At 42.0% G+C, this 24,243-nt stretch overlaps 1 protein-coding gene across 2 annotated transcripts in view; it reads right to left on the reverse strand.

The window, feature by feature from the left end:
• Nucleotides 1-24,243, reverse strand: part of LHCGR (luteinizing hormone/choriogonadotropin receptor) — a 230,749-nt gene that overhangs the window by 99,947 nt on the left and 106,559 nt on the right. The window lies entirely within an intron of this gene.

Below are 24,243 nucleotides of genomic sequence, written 5' to 3' on the forward strand. Positions count from 1 at the left end.
TATAACATTACATCAGTAGTTTTAAAAAAATGTCATTAGTCCTTTAAGATTTTTTTTTTTTTTTTTTAGATGCCTTCAAAGTGTTGTTGCTAGGCAGAATAGTTAATCTTCCCTCTTCCTGCACCTAGGTGCTTAAGCTTCCTAACCTACACCGCACAGACTCCTGGGAATGTAGTGGGTCTGTGCACTCCCCAGTCTCGAAGAATCATGTGACTTGGACAGTACAGGTGCTGAAACCTGATCTGAAACCTATTACACTGCTTGTGCAGCACTGAGCACATGCGAGATCTGCAAGGCTGAAATCCAGGAAGTCATACAGTCTGGCTTCATGATGCCCACACTTAAGATGGCCCCAGTCAATTTCTATTTTATAAAGTGTCTAAATGCTGTAACAACCTAACAAAACGGACCTTAGTTTACAGACTAACTTTACTAGAATACATTAAGCTTGTGTATTACAGGGGTATTTATATTTAAAAAGTGAAATTGTGGCCGGAACTCCGCTTTAAGAAGGGCGTGGCAGGGTATGTCCTATGCCTACATTTTCTACAAATTCCAGTAGGGAGGTGTAAGAAACGTATTGATATTTACAGGAAGTAACTGATTTCAGTAATTTTTTTTCCAAGGGGTGTGCTACCAAATATTAAATTCAAGGTGCCAATCATTTTGTCCAGTCCATTTTGTGAGTTTTCCATGGAATGTGTCAGCTTTGGCTTTCTGTTTCTCCACTTTTTTGTGTCTTACCAATGCAAACAAACAAATTAAACATGAGAATACCTAAAATGTGTAATTTGCAACAATTTTCTGGTGGTACATTATCTGACAGAAATGCAGGGGTGCCAATATTTTTGGCCACAACTGTAGCTCTGAGGAAACTGGAAGTTCACGTGAGTAAATGTCCCTCTCTCACATATTCGTTCATTGACGAAAATGGCAATTAAGTTTCGTCGCATTTTATATCAATTGACGAAAATGTGGGGTAATTTTTTTTTTTTAGGTTTCGTCACTGGAAACAAGCTGTTGACGAAAATTATGAATAAAATGTTTTTGTTGACGAAATTAACACTGAATGCAACAAGAGAAGAGGGAACACTAAAACCAACGGTGGTGCATCCATAAAGGGCGCAGGAGTGCCACCCCCTCTCTCCTGCACCGCTCTATTGCCATAGATAGATTCATGGATTGCATGAATCTATCTATGGTCGCTGCTGACACCCCCTATTCAGGTGTCCAGTCCCTTTTTCGTGTTTTTTGGAAGCGCCCGATTGGAGCCGTAGGCGTAGGCGCCATGCTGGGCGTTCACTGTTCACTTAGCTGTGTGTTAGCAAAGCGAAGGAATTTGTTTTGATAACACTGAATCCGCCTCTCTGTTACCGGTCATCTGATTGGCAGAAATGTCAGGCGCTGTGATTGGATGCCTGAGAGAGGACGGAAGAAGACATGGAGGACGTGCAGGAGACTGCCGTGAGACAGGTAAGTGCCGGGCAGCATCTGATGGGGCACACTGGCAGCATCTAATGGGACACACTGGCAGCATCTGATGGGGCACAGTAGCAGCAATTGATGGGCACACTAGCAGCATCTAATGGGACACAGTAGCGGCAATTGATGGGCACAGTGTCAGCAATTGATGGGCACAGTGGCTGCGTTTGATTGGCACAGTGGCTGCGTTTGATGGGCACAGTGGCTGCATTTGATGGCACAGTGGCAGCATTTGATGGGCATAGTGGCAGCTTTTGATGGGCACAGTGGCTGCATTTGATGGGCACCATGGCTGCATTTGATGGCACAGTGGCAGCGTTTGATGGCACAGTGGCTGCATTTGATGGGCACAGTGGCTGCATTTGAAAGGCACAGTGGCAGCTTTTTATGGGCACAGTGGCTGCATTTGATGGGCACCATGGCTGCGTTTGGCACAGTGGCAGCGTTTGATGGCACAGTGGCTGCATTTAATGGACACAGTGGCTGCATTTGATGGCACAGTGGCAGCATTTGATGGGCACAGTGGCAGCATTTGATGGGCACAGTGGCAGCATTTGATGGGCACCATGGCTGCGTTTGATGGCACAGTGGCAGCGTTTGATGGCACAGTGGCTGCGTTTGATGGGCACAGTGGCAGCTTTTTATGGGCACAGTGGCTGCGTTTGATGGGCACCGTGGCTGCGTTTGATGGCACAGTGGCAGCGGTTGATGGCACAGTGGCTGCGTTTGATGGGCACAGTGGCTGCGTTTGATGGGCACAGTGGTTGCGTTGGAAGGCACAGTGGCTGCATTTGATCGCACAGTGGTTGTGTTTGATGGGCACAGTGGCTGTTTTTGATGGGCACAGTGGCGGCAATTGATGGGCACAGTGGCGGCAATTGATGGGCACAGTATCTACGTTTGATGGCACAGTAGGTGCAATTGATGTTTTGTTTTTTCAGTTTGTTTACGCCTGGGTAACAAAAAAGCCAAAAAGTGCACGTCGGCCATATCTTACCCATGAAGTTCCACTTTTAGGTGGACTTACCCATTAACCTATATTGGTTTGGAAATGTGAGCCCAGTCTGTACTTATCTATTATCAGACTAGAAATAAATACACAAAATGTGCTTTATACTCAGTCATGCCATTCCACATTTTCTCGGTATGTGTAACAATAACAAATCCAGCAATGGTCTTATTTATTCAAGTACCTGTTTACCATAGAAATGAGTCCAATAAATATGTAAAGTGTGCTTGCATGACTTTTATGTTAGTTTTTTTTATTAAGCATGTTCAATAGATTTAAAAAATAATTGGCTATTACTGCAGAAGAACATGAACGTGCAGAACAACACGAGGGCTTTAAATCTTTTGGGATGTTTCTTATGAATAAACGACTTGCAATTTAGGTGATTAATTTACAGGCCGAGATACAGTTCTATAATTCTAGCCTTAAGATGTCAGCTAAAGAACACGCTACGTGATTAAATGCGCCGACCGCCCCAACAGGTCATCTGGCACACTGGAGCAGGAGAAGCAAATGTTAAAGCCGCTATCCTAATTAAATAAGAGAAGGTCTCCAGGTTGAGTTCCGAGGCAGTTCCTGAATGTGGATTGGGGGGCGAGCGTCCTGTTAATCAAACAGGAGAGGTCATTCAAGACCTTGTGCTTTTATGATATTACTGTATTAATAACCAATAAAACTGCCAGCAGATCGATTGCTAATTTCATACTGCTGTCACCAACGTGTCAAGCCTTTCTCATTACAGCACTGGATGTCAATCTTGGAAGGAACACTATTAAACAATATTAGGACGAAAAAAGAAGGCATTTATAAGTTTACATAGCACAGAGCAGGACTGTCTTAATATGAGGGCACACCTGAGCACTGCCCAGGGGCCCCAGCTTCATGGGGGGCCCTGCACTTTCCCCAAAGCAGCTGGTCCTTGAGCCCACGCTGTCCCGAAATTTGGGGCCCCATGATGGCACTGAGAGTGATAGATACACAGGGGAGGCAGGCTACCTACATATAGCCAGATTCAGAGAGATGGCCGCAACTTTGCGGCGGCGTAGCTTAGCGTGTTTAGGCTACGCCGACGTAAGTTAGCGAGGCAAGTACTTGATTCTCAAAGTACTTGCCTGCTAAGTTACGGCGGCGTAGCCTAAAGCGGACGGGCGCAAGGGCGCCTAATTCAAATTTGTCTGAGGGGGCGTGTTTTATGATAATGAGGCTTGACCTGACGTGTTTGACGTTTTTTTTAACTGTGCATGCGCCGGGCGCCTACATTTCCCAGTGTGCATTGCGGCTAAGTCCGCCACACGGGCCTATTGATTTTGACGTGGACGTAAATGACGTAAATCCCTATTCACGGACGACTTACGCAAACGACGTAAAATTTTCGAATTTCGAAGCGGGAACGGCGCCCATACTTTAACATTGGCTACGCCACCTAGGGGGCAGCTTTAACTTTAAGCGGCCTATCTCTTACGTAAACGGCGTAAATGTACTGCGGCGGCAGGGCGTACGTTCGTGAATAGGCGTATCTACTGATTTACATATTCTACGCCGACCGCAATGGAAGCGCCACCTAGCGGCTAGCCTCAATATTGCAACCTAAGATAGGACGGCGCAAGCCGTCGTATCTTAGATATGTTTAAGCGTATCTCTGTTTGAGCATACACTTAAACATAGGTCGGCGCAGATTCTGAGTTAGGTTGGCGTATCTACTGATAAGCCGGCCTAACTCTATGTGAATCTAGCTATTTGTCTGTTCGTATTTTCATTCGTATGTTCGTATTTTCATTTGTGTGTTTTGTAAATCCGTTTCTTTGTCTGTTCGTAAATTTGTATCGTAAATTTGTATCGTTCTTTTGAATGGGCAGTGTAGTTAGTGAGTGATGTATCTTACTTAATATCTTAGCCAATCAGCTTATCTCTTTTGTGCTGAGTCACATTGTACAGTGTAAAGCCTCTCACACACGACCGAACTTCAAACAAACTTTTCCGTGGATTTTTGCCTGAAGGGAGTTGGCCGGACTTTTGAAACCAAAAAAGTTTGTCCGATAGAGCGTACACACGGTCGGATTTTTTGAAAAACGCTCATTTTGACGTTTGTTGGCAAAAAGTCAGACCGTGTGTACGGGGCTTAAGAGAAAGTATATCTTAATATGGATTAGCCGCGTGTTGCTATGTATTTACAAAAGTACAAAATTACGAATCCATTAAACGAAAATTATTATCTAACAAAATTACGAATTTCAAATCAACGAAAATAATTTAGACAGAATTACGAATCATTCAGTATAAACTAAAATAAAACTGTTACGAAAATACAAACGGGTCCGAATAGGAAAACTTGCGTCTTACGAAATACGAACGGGTCCGAATAGGAAAACTTGCGTCTTACGAAATACGAATGGGTCCGAATTGGAAAACTTGCGTCTTACGAAATTACGAATCTTTACGAATCTACAGAACAAGACGAAACGGAACAAAAAAATACGAAATTTTTTGTTGTGCACATGTCTAATGTCTGTTTACCTGCACTGTCATCATTGTAGGGGCCCCAGAGAATTACTTTGCCCAGGGGCCCATGATGCTATTAAGACAGCCCTGGCACAGAGGTCCCTTTAACATATATGTTTATTATATAGACCTAAACATGTGATAGCACACAATCAGGGCCACCAATAGGGGTAGAGCCAGCCCTCCTGTACGGGGCCTGGGTCCCATTAGTTCAGCATGGAGCCTGGGGACAGAGAGGGGACTCTTTAACCACTTCAGCCTTGGAGGATTTGGCTGCCCAATGACCGAGCCATTTTTACCTACACGGCACTGCGTCAATTTAACTGACTATTGCGTGGTATTGCAATGTTGTACCCAAACAAAATTGACGTCATTTTTTTCCCACAAATAGAGCTTTCTTTTGGTGGCATTTGATCACCTCTGCGTTTTTTATATTTTGCGCTATAAACAAAAGCAGAGTGAAAATTTTGAAAAAAAATGCAATATTTTTTACTTTTTGCTATAATAAATATCCTCAAACAATCCCCCCCCAAAAAAAAATTCCTCAAGTTAGGCCGATACGTATTCTTCTACATATTTTTGGTAAAAAAAAATCACAATAAGCGTTTATTGATTGGTTAGCGCAAAAGTTATAGCATCTACAAAATAGGGGATAGTTTTATCGTGACTGCAACATTATGGCGGACACATCGGACACTTTTGACGCTATTTTGGGACCATTGTCATTTATACAGCGATCTGTGCTATAAAAATTTACTGATTACTGTGTAAATGACACTGGCAGGGAAGGGGTTAACCACTAGGTGGCAATGAAGGGGTTAAGTGTGTCCTAGGGAGTGATTCTAACTGTGTGGGGGCTGGGAAATTCCTTGTTTACACCCACGTTTGCATCCCCCCGTTCTGCCTCTCTGTGACACGATCGTGGGACACTGGTGGACATTGAGTCCGCAGGTTCCACGGTCCCGGAGTACGCGGCAGGCACGCGTGCGCCCATGTACCTGTACGCCCATTTGCACAGCCATGCCATTGTGCCAACGTATATCGTTGTGCGTTAAATACCTTTGGGAACATACACAGTAATCCCTTTGGCCAGTGGCACCCAGCAATTAAATAAAAGTTCCCCATGCCCCACTAGTTCAGCAGCAAGGGCTTTGGGCAAATGCCCCACTAGTTCAGCAGCAAGGGCTTTGGGCACAAGCACAGTAAACCATGGACTCCCAGCAATTAAATAAAAGTTCCCTGGGTCCCGTCAATTCAGTAGCAGGGGCCAGGGACAGTGAGATGACTATTTACTCAATCTTCGCCTGTGTTGCACTTGACAAGTAAAGTTGTGGTCCTGAAAATTAAAGTAAAGTTCTGGCTTGCCCTTGGCGAATTGATATAAAAGTAGAGGCCAGCTTTTATATCAATTCGCCAAGGGCAAGCCAGAACTTTACTTTAATTTTCAGGACCACAATATTTACTAATAAACATTTAAGAAGACTACTGTCCTAATAGCTTAATCTCTTATTGCCTATGTAATACATACATGCAGCGACAAAGAGGGTGAGCTTTAACACCCATACACTGCACATACACTATATTGTCAAAAGTATTGGGACGCCTGCCTTTACACATGCATGAACTTTAATGGCACCCCAGACTTAGTCCATAGGGTTCAGTATTGAGTTGGCCAACCTTTTGCAGCTTTAACAGTTTCAACTCTTCTGGGAAGGCTGTCCACAATGTTTAGGAGTGTGTCTATGGGAATGTTTGACCATTCTTCCAGAAGAGCATTTGTGAAGGCCTGACTCACAGTCTCCGCTCTAATTCATCCCAAAGGAGTTCTGTCAAGTTCCTTCACTCCAAACTTGCTTCTCCATGTCTTTATGGACCTTGCTTTGTGTACCGGTCCAAATCATTTGGTGGAGGGGGGATTATGATGTGGGGTTGTTTTTCAGGGGTTGGACTTGGCCCCTTAGTTCCAGTGAAGGGAACTCTTAAGGCATCAGCACACCAAGACATTTTGGACATTTTCATGCTCCCAACTTTGTGGGAACAATTTGGGGATGGCCCCTTCCTGCTCCAACATGACTGTTTACCAGTGCCCAAAGCAAGGCGCATGCCAATCACAGCGCTGGAGCCACGATACCCGGAAGTAACCCCCGGGAGAGATGGCGCCGCTGGAGGGGGGGACGAGGACCGTTGCAGAGGGTTCGATGTAAGGTAAGTAATAGATAATGAGCTAGTAGGCTATGTTATTTGCTCATTATGCCTTTGTCTTGCAGGTTTTTTTTATTTTATTTCTTAATCAAGGGTTTACAACCACTTTACGATAAGAAAAACCTTCTGACTTTACAACCACTTTAGTCTCGAGAGAGCACCAACAAATTCGTATTGGAAATATATGATTCCATAATATTTAGATTTTTATTTTTAGATTATACCATTTATATCTATATGGTTATAGAAATCACATTTTCATCCAGTTAAGAACATCGAAATGATCATCCAGTACATAATATTACTTAATAAATTATTATTTTCGAAACTGCGTGTTGTGTAAATGAATGTGTGCCGTTGTCTTAGTATGAGGTCATCTCCATTTTATTATCAGAATATAATAATATTTTTAAATGGTGTTTTCTACGCTTTCATAAATGCGCTGAAGCATCAAGCCATTTATCAAACAAAGCAATACATAGGCAGTACAGGTAATATAAATCAATTTCAGGGTCCTACTAATTACATTTCAAGCCACTCAAGCTTGATATCTTTTGATGGATTAATAGTTTAACATTGGCTGTAGTATGTATATGTATTAGGTTTCCAAGTGCAAAATGCTACCTCCATGAAAAAACAAAATGTTTTTATGCGCCTACTGTATTTTTATTTAAAGGGATATTCCAGATTTAATTGAGTTTCCAAGATAGTCAGCAGTATGTGAAAATCTGATTTTAACTGAAGCCATTTTTTTTTATGTTAGGTTTTATACTTTTGCTTATATCTGCTATAGATTTTGTTAATTTGCTTCCAGCAGCAAGAAATTATTTAACTTTTTTTTTTCTTTTCCAATATATTTATTTAATACGTTTTTTGAATATTATTATTTACATCTTATAATAGTACTCATAGTGTGGGTGTACGTAGCTTTTGTACCTTCTGATTTTTATCTTATAATAGTTATTTTCTCCTGAACAAGACTGTTGACGTATCATTGTGCAATTTAATTCAATATGTTACATTCTGTTGTATTAAAATAAAGAGTTTTCAAATACCTTGGTTATTTTGGTAAGAACATTGTTAAAACAGCAACATAACTATACATAACGGGGGATATCGAGGTTGATATTCATTATATCGTCAAATTGGATCTCTATAGCAGGCCATGTAGCTGTTAACAAGTTTCACTGTAATTACCTTTGGAGTGATAGGTTGGTTTAAGAACATGACAGAGTAATTGTGAGATAGGAGAGGGATCAGAACAAGAATAAGGGCATAGAATAAACCTATGGAGAGAGGATGGAGGAAATGCTATAATTATGTAGGACTGGACGAAGTTTGGAACTTCTTTGGAGATTATATTTATATTCATATTATTTAGATATACCGTATATATGATCCAGGGATTCAATGTTCTCTTAAAGGAAGTTTGTCTGTTAGCTATCATACTAGATATTTTTTTTAAGTGTAGTGATTCAGGAGATTTTATTTTTTGGGTAGCCCAAAATGTATCTTGGGGTTTTTCCAAGAGTGGGCTTTTGAGATTTCCACCGCTGGGATTATATAAGAAATGAGGGATCTTAAATTTTGAGATATTCAAGATTTCTTTCAAAGTATATTATGTGGGGATAAAGATACATTATATTGTCAAACGTATTGGGACACATGCCTTTACACGCACATGAACTTTAATGGCATCCCAGTCTCAAGCCTCGTATACACGCTCGGTATACTCGGCAAGAACCAGCAAGAAAACTGCTGGCAGAGCTTTCTTGATGAGTATACCGAGCGTGTGTACGAGGCTTTCAGGTTTCTTGACAAGAAAACTGCCCAGAATCTAGACGAGAAAAATAGAGAACATGTTCTCTATTTTCTCGTTGTGAGATTCTCTGCAGTTTTCCTGCCGAGAAACCAGAGAGTGTGTATACTTACCTGTCGCCATGGAAACCCGCAAATGTTCGAAATGACGCGATAGCTTCCTAGGCATAAGTAGGGTGCAGCAAGATGGCGGCAATGGCATTGAATGTGACGAGCGCATGCTCGTCGTACGTGATGATGTCACCATGTTCTTGCCTTTCAAAAGAACTGCGGTTCTTTTGAAAGGAGAGGCTGTACACTCGGACGGCAAGAGATTCTTGCCAAGAATCTCGTCAGGAAAAACGAAAAATTTTTCCTAACGAGATTCTGGCCCGTGTGTACAGGGCTTCAGTCAGTAAAGTTCAATATTGAGTTAGCCCATCATTTGCAGCCATAACAGCTTCAACTCTTCTGGGAGGGCTGGCCACAAGTATTTGCAAGGCTCTAATACTGAATGTGAAGGTGGGGCTCTCAAATATCTACTAGTGTATGGCCAGCTTTATTCATGTGGTCAATTTTGGGTAGCCAGAAATAGTCATTGGAAGTTTTGTGCCTTTGCTGGACTTTTAGATCAGATAGGAAACTAAAGAATAATTGCATAATGACCACATATAGGGTGGTCAACTAAATTGTATTTTCCATTACACAGAAACAATATCTAAATAGATAAAGGTTTGGTGGTAAAAGTTCAGGGCAGTCCATATATGTGCCTTCATTGATACTTTATATCTTAAATTATCTTTATTTGGTGATAATTAGTATGTTGAGGACCTCATATAATAGTCCAAATCACCAATGTAAAAATGCCTTAAAAATGGTAGAGATAGTGAAAAGGCAAATGCAAAGCCAAAGACCTCTCTACGGCCGGGCAGTGTCTTGCACTCACTGGCATATTCTGATTTCTGTACTCATGTCTTAGCCAAAGTGCTGGGGCCAGTCATAAAGAATACAGGTCTGTATTTCCAGATCATTCCTTTTAATAACAATATTTTTGTAGGGTTTTAGGTGCAATTAATGTATTTTATGCAGGCTATTTACTAGACATGTGCATTCATTTTCATCCGAATGCATTTTCGTCCAAATTTCAGGGATTTTTGCGTTCGTTTTAACAAACAATAACGAACGAGCAGAATCTGAAATCTGAAAGATCCAACATAAAAAATGCTTTATTTTTGCTTCATTGCGACAACAGTTCAATATAGATAGAAGATTCGACATGACGGTGACAATAGTGATCTGTGTCTATCGAATCTGCGGTTGAATGTGCCTAACCTAACTCTATTAGCCCAAGATTATTCGACATAGAGAGAAAATATTTGACATTATAGAGACATGAAGATTCAACGAAGCAGCTGAAAACATACGTCACCACAAGCGGACATTTATGGTCAAATGCTCCGCCCATAAGCTATAAAAGAATTCTAATGTTGGTTGATTAGTAATAATAATTAATAAATATTACTATTACTAGTCATACAACATTAGAATTCTACTATAGCTTGGGGGCGGGGCATTAGACAGGAAATGTACGATTGCGGCGTCGTACAATTTAGCTGCTTCATTGAATCTTCTTAGAACATTCAACCGACACCATAAGCCTTCCGTTGACAGATTTGACCTTAATTAATTTGGATTTTCAGACGAATGCATTTTTTCAACGAAACAAAATAAAAAAAAACGAATTTCGGGAGTAACTAAAGAAATGTATTTTTCAGACGAAAACAAAATTCCGAAACAAAATATTTCAGTGTGCACATGTCTACTATTTACCTGCAAAGCCTCCTTGTGTAGATCTCCAAATGCCCTGGCCACAGAACACTTAGGGCTGTCACTCAAGTAACACTCCTATAAGGGGCTATGGCATACAAGGAGGGAGGGGGAACTGTGGCTGTGCTAGGAAACATAATTACCTAAGCAATTTCAATGGCACATTGCTAGTGACACTCTACATCAACCTTTCTCAACCTTTTTACCCCAATGAAACCCCAAAAATTATTTTCAAATCTCAGGAAACCCTTACTAAAACGGAATTATTGAAGTCAATTGCTAAAATTGCAACATTTCTATTGGTTGTCAGTAGGAAGAATTCAACCCTTACAGTGTTGCCACCCTTACAGACAGCTAAAAAGATAATCGGTATTGTGCCGCTGGCTTTTCCAAGTGGCATTGGTCCTTGTGTCGCCCCAATAGGGCATAGAATTTGTTATATAGATTTTTTTCTGAACTATTTTCTATGGACGTTATGTTTAGTTCACATGCTGCCATCTAGAAGACATTTTGTGGTAATGCACCTGTTTTTCCATGTTCTTTTCTCTCATGTATGACACACTTCCTTTGTATGTAATGCTCCACCCCTTCTTCCTGTGTAATGGCTGAAGCTAACAGGCCACATGTGACAGGGCACATGTATTCTGCATAGTAAGCTACAGACAATATCATCTTTTGACCGCATAATTACCACAACCTATTCATCTGTTGTATCCTGTCATCTGCTGTAACCCGATGTTCAGAATAAAAGCACCTTTACGAATAGAATCGGTACTTGTTGAGTTTAAGCTATCTGATGAGGATTGTCCTCAGTGATTATATCTCCTTATACAGACCAGACATACGTAGAGGTTTTACAAGGGATAATCGCTTCACAACAATCGGAGTCAGAATAGTCCTGAACTATTGCAGGCACCCAGTGAGGTTAATTATAAAAAAAATTGCAGCGCTTATGTGAAAAAGTCTCTGTATGGCTACAAGACAATATAAGTGACAATAAACAATATAACAAAAAGACTCATATTCTTATAAGGTGACATCAATTAACATTAATAATGCATGAACATTAACCTTGTAAAAAATGTGATGAATATGAATGTGTCCATATAAAAATCATGAGACTTTAGAGTGACAAAAAAAACAGTCCACAAAGTGAAAAATAAATTGATCCAGACAAGGATGTTTAGTCCTTATGGCATTAGTAAATCCTAGGAATTATGGGCCACATTCACAGCCAGCGGGCACAACGTAACTTTTCTGATTTAAGTTACACCGCCGCAAATTTTCTGCCTAAGTGCCCGATCCACAAAGCACTTACCTGGAAATTTGCAGCGGTGTAACTTAAATCCGTCCGGCGCAAGGCGGGCCCAATCGAATGGGGCGAGTCCCATTTAAATTAGGCGCGCTCCCGTACTGCGCATGCTCCGTCGGGTAAATTACCCGACGTGCATTGCGCTAACTGACGTCGCACCGACGTCATTTGCCTAGACGTTAACGTAAATGGCGTCCAGCGCCATTCACGGACGTCTTACGCAAACGACGTTGATGTTTAAATTTCGACGCGGGAACGACGGCCATACTTACCATGGCTTAAGACAACTAGGGCTCAGCCCTGGTTTTACGTGGCGTAACTCGACGGAAACGACGTAAATTTAGATCGACGGGCAGTTCGGGACGTTCGGGGATCGCCGTAAGTCTTCATTTGCATATTCTACGCAGGCCGCAATGGCCTCGCCACCTAGCGGCCGGCCTAGAATTGCATCCTTAAGATCCGACAGTGTAATTCAATTACACCTGTTGGATCTTAGGGGTAGCTATGCGTAACTGATTCTATGAATCAGTCGCATAGTTAGAAACAGAGATACGACAGCGTATCAGTAGATACGCCGTCGTATCTAGTTTGTGAATCTGGCCCTATGTGAATATACAGTAGAAGGCAGCCCCCACCAACTTTGAGAAGGCTTACCAGAACTTATGGACTCTGTAAGGCATATGCCCAATGAGTCACCAAAGCTTGAGGTGTATAAACACCAATAAGATGGAACCTCTGCGCCTTTAACTTCTGGCCAGAATGGGGGATGATCCCTGAGTCACTCGGATGGATTGAAGTGATAGAAACCCGATAGTCTGGTAGTTTCAAGCAAAAGGTGGACACAATTCACACCGTATAACCAAAAATGAAAAAAATGCTCCACATACTGTAGTGTAAACCCATAGGTGTAAAAAAATAATTTATTAAAAGAAGTAGGAGTATACAAATAGCAGTATGTTTAACGCATTGGCATCAGCAAGGCTCGCCCTGCCGCGTTTCGTCCACAAAGACATCATCTGGGGTGTTATTGCGTTTATATACAAAAATTTCCGTATCATGTGTGCAAACCTAAGATCACTTCCTGAATGGCAAGGTGTCGTAGACATGTGCGGGCCAAGCCTTACTATGAGGATCTGACTGTTTACCGTGTCATCCTCTTGAAACTGCCTATGGGACAAGATGGCGTGGACGCATGCAGGTCAAGCCAGTGAGGTTAATCAGCCAGAGCTCCGGGAACCCCTAGCACACTCTGGAGGAACCCTAGGGTGCCACAGAACCCTGGTTGAGAATGGCTGCTTTATAATATTCTCCTTTAGTCCTCCCCCATCAGAAGGTGGGGGGGAAGCAGAGAAGATGGATCAGTACAGAGTAATTCAACTTTCCCAGAAGAGGAGAGGGCTCAGACATGGCACAAAGAGGGAGGGGGAACTATAGTAGTGCTGTAGTAGTGCTAGGGAATTATAAAATAAATATGGTTAAATATAAAAAAAATTGAACTGCTAAAAGCCTTTCCTGACTTAAGGAGTGACAGATGTCCTTTTTTTGTCGTCATTGGAGTTTGCTGTCCCTGACAGCCTTCTGGATGCTTTTGCAGTAGTCAGAAAGCTTCTTAATTTAGCATCCATGTATTTCTATGACTTAATGACAGATTACAACAACAGGGGATCTTTAGAGACTGGGCAAAGATAATCTCACTGAAAATCCAAAAAGCAACAAAGTGCAGAAGTGACAACCAGAGCTCCATGTGATTGATCGAACAAACTAATTATGTTTTAGGGTCCAAAGCAAACGCAGCAGATATTCAAAAATGTCAGAAAAGAGAGGTATAAATGGGGGAACAAACCAGGGAAATATCTAGCCAGAATATCAAGGGAAAAAAAAAAAAAAATTACATAGAAAAAATAAAAAACCAAGACGGCCTTATGAAATACAAGACATCTGAAATTGCGGAAGCTTTTCAGACTTATTATAGTACATTATATTCAATAAGAATCAACGAAACTCAAGAGCAACAAAACATTAGAATAAGGAAAATCAAGGAATACCTAAAAGAAGTGAACTTACCTAAAATAACTCAAAACGACAGGGAATCCCTGGATGCCTCTATAACTCAGGAGGAGATTTATAGAGCCCTCCAGGAAACACCGGGTGGTAAGAGTCCAGGCCCCGACGGCTTGCCGATTAAATATTATAAAAAATTTAGAGAACTTTTGGTCCCAGAGATGTGTAATTACTTCAATAAAATAGGAGAGGAAGAGGAAATAAGAAAAGAATCGCTGCTAGCAAGTATCTCTATAATCCCTAAAACAGGAAAAGATGGAACGTTGTGTTCTAACTATCGACCAATAGCATTGTTAAATGCAGACCTGAAGGTTTATGCGAAAATACTAGCAACTAGGATAAAAAGTTTAATGCCGGAATTAATAAATATAGATCAGGCAGGCTTTGTAACAGGCAGAGAAGGGAGAGATAATAGCATAAGGACCCTGCTGCTACTACAACAGGATCCAAAAAAGAAACCCCCAGTCGTACTCATGTCTTTAGATGCTGAAAAAGCATTTGACAGAGTCGACTGGGGGTTTATGATGGAAACTTTACAAAATATAGGTCTGGGACCAAGGTTTTTGAAATGGGTAAAAAACCTATATAGCCACCCGACGGCAAGGGTGAAGGTCAATGGGAGTATGTCGTCTGCGTTCGAAATGAAAAATGGAACCAGACAGGGGTGCCCGCTCTCACCCCTCCTATATGTAATAGCACTGGAACCACTGTTAGCAAAAATCCGGGAAAACCCGGACATAGGGGGGGTGAGAGTGGGAGACGATGAACATAAGGTGGCGGCGTACGCAGACGACATACTCCTATATCTGACTAAACCTAGAGTTTCCCTCCCTAACGTTATAAAGGAAATAAAAAGATACGGTGAACTTTCCAACTTTAAAATAAACCCGATAAAAACAGTAATCCTAAATGTGGGGATAGAAAAAAAAGAAGCAGAAGAGCTTCAGAAGGATTTCCCATTTACATGGGAAAAGGCAGCTATTACATATTTAGGAATAAAGATCACACCAACAGTTGAAAAACTCTACATAGCCAACTTTATCCCCTTAATTAATGACATTAACCAAGACTTGAAAAATCTCGCAAGAAAACACATCTCCTGGATAGGTAAGATAAATGCGTTTAAAATGATGATACTACCGAAGATAACATATAAACTTCAAATGCTCCCAATAAAGATACCGCAAAGCTTCTTTAAGGTAATTAAAACAATAATCTTGAAATATATATGGGCAGGTAAAAAGGCCAGAATAAGCTATACACAGTTGAGCTTGAAAAAAAAAGGAGGCGGGTTGGGGCTCCCCGACATAAAAAGATATTATTTTGCCGTTAATTTAGCTAGGTTAGTAGAATGGACAAACACACATACCAAAAAAAAATGGGCACGTATGGAAGATAAAATAAGTAATGCACAACTAAACAGAAACATTTGGATACCACCTAAGACGAGGAAATTGGGCACAAACACACATAGTATAACAAAGAATGTTTTTAAAATATGGGACACTTTATTTAGACGGGAAAAATGGGAGTATAACTCTCCATTAATCCCATTAGCAGGCACAAATTTCTTCCCACCAGGCAATGGAACACGTTTCGGAAAGCAATTGGGTGAGAAAAAATTAAAAGATATTGTCACACGGGGAAAAATAAAAGCAAGACAGGATATAATAGTGGGAGAAGGGGATCAACGGATGAGTGAATGGGAGTATTTACAGTTAAATCACTTTGTGAGCACACTACCACAACCGATTCGGGAAGAAAAAACATTAAACCCAATAGAAAAAATATGCAATATAGATGGGCCACTGACACATGGTATATCAAAAGCATATGGAATATTAACGGAGCTCGAGACCCAGGAAACACTGCCCTGTCTAGAAAAATGGGAAAGCGATTTGGGTAAAAGGATTGACAAATCACAAATGATAGGTGCAATCTATAATTATGCCTCAGATATAACTTCCATAGAAGCAAACTATAAGTGTATGGTTCGATGGCACCTGACCCCATCAAGAATGAATAAAATCCATCCAAAAAACTCAGAGCTTTGTTGGAGGAATTGTAAGCAAAAAGGAACAACTATGCACATATGGTGGGACTGCCCGAGAATACAGGAATATTGGAAAGAAGTCCTGGAATATATCGAAAAAATAACAGGGGAGAGGATCCCGTGTAGCCCACTGACCTGTCTATTTCATGGAACTGAAAAAACAAAAAAACAATACGCAATAACTTTGGTTCCAGTGCTGCTAAATGCAGCAAAGGCCCTGATCCCAAAAAACTGGCTACACCCAAAAAGGCCATCAATTAAAGAATTGATAGAAAGGGTGGAATACATAGAAGAGATGGAGTACCTGGCCTGTGGAGAGACAGGAGGAGTGGATAGATATAATGAGGTGTGGGAAAAATGGAAAGTTTTTAAATTTTCGGAAAAATTTGTTCAAGGAATGACAGAAGTGGATAAGTGAGAAAACAAAAAGAAGATTGCAAGGCACACAGATCCGGGGCGGGGGGGGGGGTGGGAGGGGGTCTGGGAAAAAAAAAAAAAGGGGGAAGAAAGAAGGGGGGAAAAAAAAAAAAAAAAGGGGCTAGTCAAGTCAGCGTATTAAGTAAGTAGTTAGACTTGTTAAACGTAAAAAGTATAACTAAAGGTTCAAAAAATGACAAATTTGCAACTGTTTAAAAAAAAAAAAAACCCACGCATGATGCGAAGCCACTAGAGAGACGTTAAGGGCGGTCTAACCGTGAGCAAGTCTCGCTGTCAAGTGTGAGCGGAGTCTGAAGTGGAAAAAAAAAAAAAAAAAAAAAAAAAAAAAAACAAAGCAAACGCAGCCATGCAAGCTTGAGAAAAAAGAAATGTACAGAGATGGTTATTTTATGGCCATTTTGCTCTTTGGTTACATTTTCCTACAGAGAAAGGTGTTTCAATACAGATTATATATCACCTCTGATCTCTTCATCAGTTCTCCATTGCTAAAGGCCAATTGAACTTTCACTTTGAGGCTAGGTTCACACATATGCAAATTCCTGCATTCAATTCGCATGACTGGAGACTGTGACCGGCTCTTAATGGAGCCGATTCACACAGCTCTGAGGCAGCCGCGGTCCACATTTAAATAATGCCCTGTGCGTCATTGATTCTGATTAGGGCAACAATTTGGACCTGTTTCACACCAAAATTGGTGAGAAGGAATGCTTAGGACCCCCTGCTGTGACCCACGGCCACAGCATATGTGAACCCAGCCTAAATCAGCTAAATACATTGCAGGTGCATCAAAACAGACTGATGCTGGGCACCTCCACCTTGAATGTGACATCAGCAGCCCCAGGAGACTTGGCTAGGACACTCTATAGCAGCCATTCTCAACTAGGGCTCCATGGAATTCTAAGGCCTCGTACACACGACCGAGTTTCTCGGCAAAAACCAGCAAGAAACTTGCTGGGATTTTTTTTTGCAGAGGAAACCGGTCGTGTGTACATTTTTCGATGAGGAAACTGTCAAGGATCCCGTCGAGCCAAAAAGAGAGCATGTCTTCTTTTTCCTCGACGGGAATGGAGAAACTTGCCTTGTCGAGTTCCTCGACAGCCTAACAAGGAACTCAACGAGGAAAATGATGTGTTTCGCCCGTCGAGTTCCTTGGTTGTGTGTACGAGGCTTAAGGTTCCTCCAGAAGTTGATAGGAGTTCCTTGAGCTGTGGCTGACTGACCGCTTACCAGATGGTGCCTGCTTAGTTCAATGTCTATTGACCTTTGCTAGAGCCAGCGGAATGATGCCAATGATCTATTTGGCTGTCTATTTATCTGTTACCATCTATGTAAGGGTCATTTTCCCACTGGCCCCTGATGAATTTATTTGATCAGCAGTTCCCCAAAACCTCAGTCATTTTAAGCATTCCTTTAGGGTAAAAAAGTTGAGAATGGTTGCTCTATAGCATTGGTCTCCAAACTGTAGTCCAGGCACCAGAATCAGACTTTTTCTTGCCTTTTTCTGGCACTTTTCCATTCACTGACAACAACAAAGAGTGAGGCATAACTCCTGCCACTAACACCAACACTATTACTCCCAATGACACCATTGATGGGGAACAATTACTCCCACTGACACCAACAATGGGGCGCTATTCCTCCCACTGCCACCAACGATGGGGCACTATTCCTCCCACTGACACCAGGACTTTTTCTACTCCCACTAGACACAGGTTTCTTTGGCTTGCAGTATAATGTAACAAATATGGGAATCGAAGTGCCACACCACTACTAAGAACACCCCCTTTATCGGGGCTTGATTGACAGGAATGCATACCTCCCAACCGTCCCGGATTTTGCGGGAATGTTCCGCGATTCGCGGTAAATCCCGCGGTCTCGCGAGCAGTGCAATTGTCCCGCGAATTCGCGGACCCCCCCCGCTCAACAACTTTGATCCGCGGACCCCCCCCCCTGCTCAACAACTTCGATCCGCGGAATGTGACTAGACTAGCAGTGAGTTGGACCTTTAATATCATTTTCCCAGTGTGATAGCAAGCACAGGCCTTGTCAGCAGCTGGTTTATAAGAGGGTCTCTATAAGGAGAAGAGTGTGGTATATGGGAGGTTTGAAAGTAACGTTTCCATTAACGCCTTGACAAACCATGTAGGATGATCTTTGAAAAGTCGTAGACCAAATGAATGTGCATAAAAAAAATTATGAAAAATAAGGTTAACTATGATTTTCCTTCTGCTAAACACCATTCCTGACATGACAGGTGTTTTTTTTTCCGTCATTAGAGTCTGCTGTCCCTGACAGCCTTTTAAAGGCTTTTGCAGGTGTCAGAAAGCTTCTTATTTTAGCATCTGTGTATTTCTGTGACTTAATAACAGCAACAGGGGATCATTAGTGACTGGGTAAAGGTAATCTCATTGCAGAAAAAAACACTCTGCAGAAGAGACAACCAGAGCCCGATGTGATTTATCGAAGAAATTAATTATGTCCTAATGTCCAAAGCAAGGCAGTCATGCAAGTTTGAGAAAACAAGAAATAAAAAGTGGTTGTTGTTTTCTGTCCATTATATTTGGTTAAATTTTTCTGCAGTGAAAAGTGTTTCAACAAAACACATTAAATATCACCTCTTCACCAGTTCTCTTTTGTTGAAGTGGTTCTGAAGTCAGAAGGTTTTTATTCTTATGGCGTATACATCGGACACTTTTGACACCATTTTGGGACCATTGTCATTTTTACAGCGATCAGTGCTATAAAAATGCACTGCTTACTGTAAAAATGCCACTGGCAGTGAAGGGGTTAACCACTAGGTGGCGCTGAAGGGGTTAAGTGTTTCCTTAGGAGTGATTCTTATTGTTAGGGGGTGTGGCTACACGTTGCCATGTTGTCGACGTGCCGCGGTCAGCAAGTGATTAAGATACCAAAAACCTTCTGTGTGCAGCATCCCTCCTAACTGAGCCCCCTCTCGATTCAGCAATGTTGCACAAGAGTCACGGTTGTCCCATTGGCTGATGTGTTCCGATGAGGCTGCACTGATGGGCACTTATGGGCTGCACTGATAGAGTGGAACTAATGAGGAGGCACTAATATGCAGCACTAATGGGTGGGACTGAAATGCAGCACTGTTGAGCACTGATAGGCGGCACTGATGGGCACTGATAGGCGGCAAAAATAGGTGGCACTGGTGGGCAATGATAGACTGCACTTATGGACAATGATAGGTGGCACAGATAGGCGGCACTGATGGGCACTAGGGATGGACGAATGGTTCAGCCCAAGCATGAGTTCGGGCCGAACATTGGCTGTTCACCCATTCGATGAACACCTGATTTATTGGGGGGTCCGACCGGTTGTTCGGCCCGCAGAATGACCACAATGCACTGCGCCGCCACACAGTGCATTGGAATCCCTGATTGGCTAAAGCAATGAAAGCTTTGTGCAATCAGGACACAGAGCACCGTCAGATGACTCTATCCAATCATGGCTTCCGACCCCAATTTTAAAAGTATTCATTCAGTAGCGGCCATTTTTAGTGTGATATCAGAATGGAGAGATACTAGACAGTTAAGCCGCGTACACACGATCAGTCCATCCGATGAGAACGGTCTGATGGACCGTTGTCATCGGTTAACCGATGAAGCTGGCTGATGGTCCGTCGCGCCCACACACCATCGGTTAAATAACCGATCGTGTCAGAACGCGGTGACGTAAAACACAACGACGTGCTGAAAAAAATGCTTCAATGCTTCCAAGCATGCGTCGACTTGATTCTGAGCATGCATGGATTTTTAACCGATGTTGTGCCTACTAACGATCGGTTTTGACCTATCAGTTAGGAATCCATCAGCTAATTTAAAGCAAGTTTGCTTTTTTTTAACCGATGGTTAAATAACCTATGGTGCCCACACACGATCGGTTTTGACCAATGAAAACGGTCCATCAGACCGTTGTCCTCTGTTTAACCTATCGTGTGTACGAGGCCTTAGTGTGCTATAGCGTGCTATTCTGATTCTATTGTCAGTGTAGAATATCAGTTATGTGTGAATCTAGTTATAGTACAGTCAGTGAGAGTGTAGTGTGACCACCATTTATCTTTACATTAGTGTGAATCTAGTAATAGTTCAGTCAGTTTGAGTGTAGTGAGTGACCATTCATTTTTACTTCAATGTCACTTTAGTGTGAATCTAGTGATAGTTCAGTCAGTGTGAGTGTAGTGACCATTAAACACAGTATATTTCTCAGTGCATTACGTGCCGTTTAATGCAGTATATTTCTGTGCATTAGTGCACATTTACCGCAGTATATTTCAGTGCGTTACCTTCCATTTAACACAGTATATTTCAGTGCATTTCTGCAAGTTTAAGGCCATATATTTCAGTGCGTTACATGCCATTTAATATATACGTATATTTCTGTGTGTTAATGCGCGTTTAACACAGTATATTTCCATGCGCTACTGCAAGTTTAACGCTGTATATTTCAGTGCGTTACTGTAAGTTTAATGCTGTATATTTTAGTGCGTTACGTGCCATTTAACGCAGTATATTTCAGTGCGTTACTGCAAGTTTAACGCAGTATACTTCAGTGCGTTATGTGTTATTTAAAGCAGTATATTTATGTGCATTACTGCAAGTTTAACGCTGTATATATCAGTGCGTTACGTACTGTTTAACGCAGTATATTTCTGTATGGCACAACGACAGGCTCAGGCCGGCTCATCTTTTTTTTCTCCACGCCAATGGCTACTCATAAAGGATGCAAGCACTGTACTGTCACCATTTGAGGAGGCCACAAGAGCGGTGAGCCATGAAAATGCATGCATCAGTGACACAATCCTTGTTGTGTTCCTGCTGGAGCAGACTCTGCATGGCAATATGGACAGGACACTTGAGGCAGAGCAGTGGGAGGAAGAGGAGGACTTCCTTTTCTCTTAATGTCCACTTAATGCAGACACTATTGTTCCTACGCCACAGAACACACAAGAGGAGAGGGAGAAGGAGGAAGATTTTGGCAGTTTTGGAGGCACTGAAGAAGAGGAAGACATATGTCAAACAGTAAGAGATGGTTTTCTATCCAAAGAACCCTTTGGAGTAGTATGTGGCTGGGAGGAGGCCATTCCAGATACTATAATCCTAAAAGACCCCACGGAGTCTGCTTCTCATGTCTCCGCAAATTTGCGGTGCATGGGCTCCCTCATGCTTCAAAGCCTGCGAAAGAATACATGGCGTAAAGGAGAAGGATCACTATTGGTTGGCAACCCTCCTTGACCACCATTACAAGGAGAAAGTTTTAGAACTCATCCTGTCCCCACAGAGAGTGCACAAGATGAAATATCTTGAGGACACCATAAAGAGGAGTTTATCTAATATTTTTCCCAACTCTGGTAGGTTACAGTGTCGTGGATAAAGGAAGCTTGGAAGCTTTTAGTGCTCGCCGCACAGGGCTTTCAGCTTCCACATCCCACCGGCAGCATCTGCATCACATGGTGGACGATTATCTAGGGGAAAAAACAGAGATGGAGACAGGCGACAATTCACTGCCTTACAGGGTCATGAGAATAGATCACTGGCCAGAACTTGCCCAGTATGCAATTGAGTTGCTGGGCTGCCCCGCATCCAGCATGCTTTCCGAAAGGGCATTCAGTGCTGCTGGAAGTTTTGTTACTGATAATAAAATGTGTCTGTCCACAGACTCTGTGGACCATCTGACATGTATCAAAATTATTCAGTCTTGAAATACCAGCAGCTATGAAGCCCCTGATGCCGATGTCGCTGATTAAGTGTTTTTGGGATATGAAATCTCTGCAGAACTTCTAGGCCAGTGTTTCTCAACTCCAGTCATCAAGGCGACCCCAACAGGTCCTGTTTTCAGGATTTCCTTCAGCGGCTGTGGTTATTACTAAGGCAGTAAAACTGATCAAATCACCTGAGCAAAATAATGGCAAGCCTGAAAACATGACCTGTTGTGGAGCCTTGAGGACTGGAGTTGAGGAACACTGTTCTAGGCTGCCTAGCTTTGTGGGTGTTGATTAAATCTGGAAGAAATATTTTGATGTAGGTTTCATGGGCACAATTAACACCCAAAGACCAATTTTTCTGCACCTGTTTGACAGGTGCATATCATTTCAATGTTTGACAGCAAGGCAAATTCTTGCTTTCATCAAGAGTACCTCTATAGGGTTACGATGTGAAGGTGCCACCGACACCCAAAGACCAATTTTTCTACACATGTTTGACAGGTACATAGTATTGCAATTTTTGACAGCAGGGCCAATTCTTGCTTTCATCAGGAGTACCTCAATAGGGTTACGGTGTAAAGGCACCACCGACAGCCAAAGACCTGTTTGACAGGTGCATATCATTGCAATTTTTTACAGCAAGGCCAAATCTTATGCCGCGTACACACGATCATTTTTCGGCATGTAAAAAACGAAGTTTTAAAAACAATGTCATTTAAAATGATCATGTGTGGGCTTCACATATCTTTCTGGGTTCTGAAAAACGACAAAAAAAAAAATTCGAACATGCTGCATTTTTTAACGACGTTTTAAACAATGTCATTTTTCGGGTTGTAAAAAATGATCGTGTGTGGGCTAAAACGACGTTAAAAACCTGTGCATGCTCAAAAGCAAGTTATGAGACGGGAGCGCTCGTTCTGGTAAAACTAGCGTTTGTAATGGAGTAAGCATATTCACCACGCTGTAACAGACAGAAAAGCGCAAATCGTCTTTTACTAACACGGAATCAGCTAAAGGGTGACGTCATCCGAATGGAACTTCCCCTTTATAGTGCCGTCGTACGTGTTGTACGTCACCGCGCTTTGCTAGAGCATTTTTTTTAAACAACCGTGTGTAGGCAACATAGTTTTAATGATGAAGTTGGAAAAAACATTGTTTTTTCTACATGCCGAAAAATGTTGTTTTTTACATGCCGAAAAATGATCGTGTGTACGCGGCATTACTTTCATCAAGAGTACCTCTATAGCAGGGGTCTCCATACTATAGCCCTCCAGTTGTTCAAGAACTACAATTCCCATCATGCCTAGTCATGTTTGTAAATGTCAGAGTTTTACAATGCCTCATGGGACATGGAGTTCCACAACAGCTGGAGGGCCATAGTTTAGAGATCCCTGCTGATACGGTTATGGTGTGAAGGCGCCACCAACACCCAAAGAACAATTTTATCGCACCTGTTACTTCTATCCAAAGTCTGTGGAAGAGATACCAGAATTTATCCAAAAAAACTCTAATCTTGTTCCCAGTGAACTACATTGTGGCCTCATCATACAGATTGGCTCCCCAAGCCATTGGTTACAAAAAAAAGACAGCTTGCAGGGAAAATTTATGGCGATTCAGAAACCAACGTCCGCCCGGCGCATTTTTTTTACGTCGTTTGCGTTAGGCTTTTTCCGGCGTAAAGTTACCCCTGCTATATGAGGGGTATATGCGGCGTATCCTATGTTAAGTATGGCCGTCGTTCCCGCTCCGAGTTTTGAAAATTTTTACGTTGTTTGCGTAAGTCGTTCGCGAATAGGGCTTTGCGTAAGTTACATTCACTTCGATACCAATGAGGCTTT

This window comes from Rana temporaria, chromosome 4 (genome assembly GCF_905171775.1).
Source record: "Rana temporaria chromosome 4, aRanTem1.1, whole genome shotgun sequence".
NCBI lineage: Eukaryota > Metazoa > Chordata > Amphibia > Anura > Ranidae > Rana > Rana temporaria.